Source organism: Poecilia reticulata, linkage group LG22, assembly GCF_000633615.1.
Source record: "Poecilia reticulata strain Guanapo linkage group LG22, Guppy_female_1.0+MT, whole genome shotgun sequence".
NCBI classification, from domain to species: Eukaryota; Metazoa; Chordata; class Actinopteri; order Cyprinodontiformes; family Poeciliidae; genus Poecilia; species Poecilia reticulata.
This window is the reverse complement of record NC_024352.1, coordinates 16,170,779-16,176,778: the sequence shown is the minus strand read 5'-3', so window position 1 is coordinate 16,176,778 and position 6,000 is coordinate 16,170,779. Positions and strand designations below refer to the sequence as shown.

The 6,000-nt window shown below is 39.9% G+C and overlaps 1 protein-coding gene and 1 long non-coding RNA gene across 2 annotated transcripts in view; one reads left to right on the top strand and one right to left on the bottom strand.

The window, feature by feature from the left end:
• alk (ALK receptor tyrosine kinase) overlaps window positions 1–6,000 on the bottom strand; it is a 410,868-nt gene that overhangs the window by 210,068 nt on the left and 194,800 nt on the right. The window lies entirely within an intron of this gene.
• On the top strand, window positions 7–1,656 carry LOC103458698 (uncharacterized). Its single transcript, XR_532612.1, has 2 exons — window positions 7–445; window positions 1,028–1,656. It is a non-coding gene; the product is annotated as an uncharacterized LOC103458698 (long non-coding RNA).

Here is a 6,000-nt window from a genome sequence, read left to right as displayed (position 1 = left end):
TTCCACCTGTTCACCAGCAGTTATATTCAGCTCTCAGGCAGGCAGACGGTGCCAGATTTTTGAAAGCCACTGAGTGAGTAGATATCCAGCGTTTCTTCCTGACCTGAMCACGATCACGAACACATTTTTGTCCCTTGGATTTTCCTGCCTTGTCTTGCCCAYGTCGGATTCTTCACTGGCTTCTGTTTTCTGGTCTCGACCCTGTTTCTGCCTTYTGACCTCTGCCTCCTGCCTCGCCCTTGGATTTTGTCTGCCTGAGATTGCCTGCAAGTATTGGACCCTTTTTCCGTGACCTGACCACTGCTCTTCGCCTGACCCTCAGATACGTTTGTCTTGTCCTGCCTGCCCAAACCCCTGTGCCTCCTAGYCCTGTCCTTCCCTAGGTGWGCCACTTGTCTCTTCCACTGTGCTACCTGGATCCCTCATCCCCCACAACACAAGGAAGGTTAGTGATCTTTTCCCTTTACAACTTTTGGCCTTCCCCTCCWAACCTACAACCCTCTAACCTGTTTCTCTGTCCTCAGAGGTTCCTGTTCCTTTGCTCATGGTTCCCCATACCCTGGTCCTCAATAAAGAACTTATTGATTTTACTTTGTGTCTGACTGAAATTTCGGGTCCTCAGGTCTGAACATTACATCTGTTATATTTTGTCCTGTCAAGTTTCTGTCCCCTCCACGTCTGGCAGGTTATAGCAGACTAAAGTTGGTTCTGCTGGAGGTTCATTCATGTTGAAAGGGAGCTATTCCTCTCCACTGTCGCCACATGGTTGTTCAGAAAGGATTGCTGCAAAGTCAATGACTCAATGCAGTTGACTACTCTGTTAGCCAATATGTCTACTACAATCAAACAGGATGAGCCTAAAATGCACTATTTTTTACAGGTGAACTTAATGTGACCTTCCCTAAACGTTTGGAATCAAATGTCCAACTGTGAAACGTTTCAGTGCTTTTGAATCCATGAGTCGATCCACAAATTTGTTGGCATTTGAACAGTCCTCCTCATCATGACTCTTTCATTTTGACATCAGGAGACCAAGACGACACGTAATGAACAGCACCTCACCACTGCACGGCTTCAGACAGGATGTTCTCGGGCAGAAGTGGCCACTGAGCTTGGAGTGCCACAGAGTGTCATTAGAGCATTTGCAACAGAGATGCAGAGACTGGGAGAGTCACAGAAGGAGTTGATGTCCTTTGGCTACATCCCACACTGATACGCACTTTGTTGTGATCAGTTTCCCGCAGAACCAGATGGTGAACACAACTCAACACCTCGCACAGTTGAGACACCCAAGTGTCACATCAGACCATTTTAAACTGTTTACATCAGTGTGGTCTAAGTTCTAGATGTGAATTAAGGGAGCCTGATTTCTATGTCTTCATGGGTACGACTGATCTGGTTGTGAATGCTGGTTATTGTCATTCCATAGTTTATGCAAGTAATTATAACTTACAGAAAAAGCATGAGAAATGTGTTGTACCACATTTACACTTCTGTAGAAAGTCTTCCAAGGAAACTGTTCCAAAACAAAACCAAAGCATGTAAAAATTTAATATTTGTCCTCTAAACATTGTTTTTAAATGGTCCTCGCCATTTACAAAACGTGATGTAAATCAATGCTGTTTTCTTAAATAAAAATTGATTTTGGAAATGTCAGGTTTGGGCAATATAAGCCAGTATTAATATTTGTGAAAATAATTTTCTAAGTGGCTGATGGCAGATAACACTGGTTATAATTTATTTTGATCGTTTAACTTTTTATTGACATTTTTAATGTCAACAAACTGAGGCACTGATAGATATTTCACTGAGTGATATTTTAAGCAAAGCACAAGTGCCATTTTTTATATACTTCTGGGTAGATTCAAATGGGTTACCCTGAAATCTCCAGTGCATGGCTAGTTAAGAATCGTAAAAAAAACAATGAACCTGAACAATTTAAAATGGAAGAATGACTTTAACTCTGTGTCTGAGCTCTTAGCTGTCGATGTAATCACAGGCTGGCAGGATTCTTTGAAATTTAGATTCCTGTCAAATAAATACCAGCAGAAGCTACAAAGAGGCCATTACTGTCCATCCGCTCACTCTTCAACATTTAACAAAGTATAGCTAAAGACAAAAGAGAGGCAAGTAATTACAAGCACGCCATACCTTTCAGTAATAAAAAAAAAGCTAATCATGTCAACGTTCCTTCTTATGTAATTAGCATACAGTCTGCAGACTATCCAATTAGTCTTTCTGTTCTGCGCTGCTGACATATTGACATCTGTTGTGTTGTGTATGTATTCAGAGGTGTATTGTCTTGTTGCTGATACATCGTCTGTGGTTGCTATGTTCAAAAATGTCTTCAGGGAGGAGGAGCCGGGAATAATCAAGGATACATTTTTCTTCTGCCACACAATCATTTCAGAAGAAAAGTCACAGCATGTTGGCCTTTTTTTTCATTCCTGAACATAAAGGAACACACGAACTGATGGTAACTGAGCGAGAACAGTGGAACACTTCATTTTTGGTCCATTAACCCTGTGTTCACTCACTACAAGGCCACAGAAGTAGATTTTTCTGTCCAGGGTCCATTTTAACTGCCAGATGCTCCTCACTAACTCCTGAGTGGATCATCGATCCCTAAAGGTCAGATCAATTGGTTTCTTGAGGGCCAGTGTCTGCTATACTCAATCCCCTACCCATACCCTGCCAGCTGCCCAGATATCTGTCCTTTAATCAATCAGCTTATTGATCCTGACCCGAACATGAGGGCAATGAGGATGTGTCTGTGCGTAATGCTCAAGTGAGCTGGCCCAGACTTGCATTCATCCATTGCATTACAAAGTCTTGGCCTAATGGTGTGCAAAACCTCAGTTTATAGAATAAAAATCAATACGTGCAAACAGCAGTTAGGTGGTTGTCAAAGATGTCGAGGTGACAGACTGTTTTGTAATCGCAGGGGGAAAATATGGGTCTTCGTCCCTCCACTTACGGAACACCTACATTGCATATATACAGGTGAATTTCTAATTACAATATTATGGAAAGGCTTTAGTTGTTCAATTAAAAAAGCGAAACCTATTAAATGGATAATTTCATAGAGTAATATAATTCAAGTGTTTATTTCTGGTATTTGTGATGATAATCACTTACGGCAATACTGATACCCTCAGCATTGAGGGTATCAGTATGCATTTTTTTTGTGCATATTTTTCAGCAAAAAAATGTTGCAGAAAAATATCAGCAGGGACAACCGCCGCCTTAAGACGATTCCGAATTAAGAGATTGAGGAAGATTCACAAAATCTTGACTGCAAATGGAGTCAGAAATTGAAGAGGGTTCCTCCAGTAATTGGGCTGCAACTTTCGCATTCCTTTGGTGAATCCACTTCAGAATGAGGATGTGACAATGCAGCCCTGTCAGTCTATAATCAGCACAGCTCTGCCACATTCATAAACACCCCCACACTGCACAAGTTCATGTCAGACGATGTCAGTCCATTTCCTCCTGTTACTTTACATTAAGCAAGTAAAATTCACTTATACGCTTAAAAAAAACACACGGTGCTTTTTTAGCAGAGTGTTGTAAACTAGTTTTGCGTACAGTTTCTAGTTCACTGTCAGTAAAAATCGGCTTATTGCTTCAATTCATCGTTTTTAGACTCAAGAGTAAATTGCCATATCCAGATATTCCTAAGGATACTTTATCAACCTTCTTCAACGTTGTTGTTGATATATGAACACTAAGACACAGGATGGTTTTAAAATGTATTCCTTATTTGTTGTAGCTTAGCAACAAAACATTAAAATTTTGCACTCTCCGCACCCCCCACCAACAGCTTCCTGCAGTCCAGACGATGTCAAAGCTTTAATGAGGTTATAATTAGGATTCTTGGAGGCTGCAGGTAATTAGGTTGGGCTGTAAATACATTACTGAAACAGTACTGCAGGTAAAAAGCAATGAGCTCCACCTCGAGTCGATGCACTTCGCTGACCTTGCTTTCACTGAACGGGGCAGTTAATCAAAGCAGTAAGGTCGGAGTTGGGCTATTTGCAGGATTATTGACAAATACACCAATTGTGGGGTTTTCTGATGACATCCTTGACAAAAGAGCGAAGACTTCAAGGTTAGAAGTTCTAGTTAAAACGTGGTCTTTAAACTCCTTTTGGTTTCTTAAGGATTTAATAAGTATTGGGCTCAGACAAAGCTCCCAAGGTTTATTCGTTGATGAAAAAGGAAGAGGGAAAAAAAGTCTTGACAGATGTTTGGCAGGTCATTAGCACCGTGTTATCAAGTCGGCTGCAGATTCTGAGAAAAGCCATCTGAAAGGAATATGAGTAGATGGAGTCATGTAGTTTTCATTTAAACATAGCAACAGTCATTTCTCTTATTATGTCACCTGAATATTTGCACAAAGTACATTTGTCATATCCTCCTGGCTGCAGTAGTTCATTTTTGTCCTCTGTAGAGGACATTTCTAAACTTGATTATCTCCCACCCCCTGCTTTCTACTGAATTAATTCCTTTTGGTATCTGGAGAGGACATTTAGGGCTTTTCAATGATACCACATGGAAGGGGTGGGACTTTTGTACGTACCTTTTTCTAATTCATAAACATGGTGTTTATCAGTAATAACACATTTTAATGGGAAGAGACATAGTAAGTGCATAAAACCTTTTACCTTACAAAGACTGTGGGATTTTAAAAAAATGGTGATTGGACAATATTTTTTCCTGGTAGTCAGGGATATATGTTCTGCTTCAAAATGTTTAATATCAGACCAACAAGTTGCAGCTTAAGTCAAAACAATTGCATGAACTAATTCATAAGCATATGAGAGATAACTACAACATGGTCCTGCTTTCTTTTCAACTTTGCGCCTAATGGTGTTTTCCTCTGAAGCTTCTGCAGAGAACGCAGCAAAACAGAAGCACCAAACAGAGAAGATCTCCTGTCACTTGATTAATTGGATTAGCACCTCTCTTAGAAAAATTACTTCTGCAGAAAGCTAATTTCTCTGAGGGATTCTCCAGAAACATTTCCCTCTGTGCATGTTCACTCCTCAGCCACAAAAATGGTTTAAAATGTTGTGCAGTTTAGGTCCATTATCCACTTCTTAAGCCTTTTAGCAGAGATGGATCTGGAGGGAATCAAGGTATTTTATTGTCACAAATACCTCTACTGAAACCGAGTAAGTGGTCTAATTATACATTTATCTTAGCTACCTCTTAGATCTCCCAGGGGAGATACATTTTTAATGGAGTCTCCATGCCCTTTCCTTCAGTGGTCAAGAGTTTAAATGCATGGCAGTTCAACAACTTTGGTCAATTTAATGCATGACTTACAAGATTTTCAGCTGAAAGAGGAATTGTTAACTATGCATGGCCAAGCTCAAGACGAGAGAAATCCACGGACAGGGCATTAAATACATGTATTTTGGAATCAGTGCTCCGAGTGCTAGACTGAGCTCAGTTTGGTGTGTAGGCTAGCATGAAAGACGTAGTGTATTTTAAAAAAAAGGTAAAGACCTAAACACATTGTCATATTCCTATTGTATTGTGATCAAAGCATACTGATTTATATTGGTACCACTACAAATTGTGCGATCTCGATAAGAAAAGCCTTCATTACAAAGCCAAAATGGTAGTCCTTACTTTTTATGCAGCACTAGCGCCATTTTTCCACAAAACAAAAGAAGAAGAGCAAAAAGACTCAAATCTTCTGCAATTTATTTTTCATCATAATTGTGTCTGCACTGCAGCTTCTCTCTGAAATGCACACAACAAAAAGGTGAAATGAGAACCAAGTTGATAACAATGCGTGTTGGTGCTGAGGGAATAAAAATGTTGTTTGAAGCAAGAAAATTACTTGATGCATAATCTCAAACATGTAGCAGAGCAATCATCCCAAAGAGTCCATGCACTGCTTGTATGCCTGATGTGATTCTATGGCAAAAGGATATATATATATATATAAAGAGCTTTACATTTAAGTCTTATTGTCAAAAATTACAC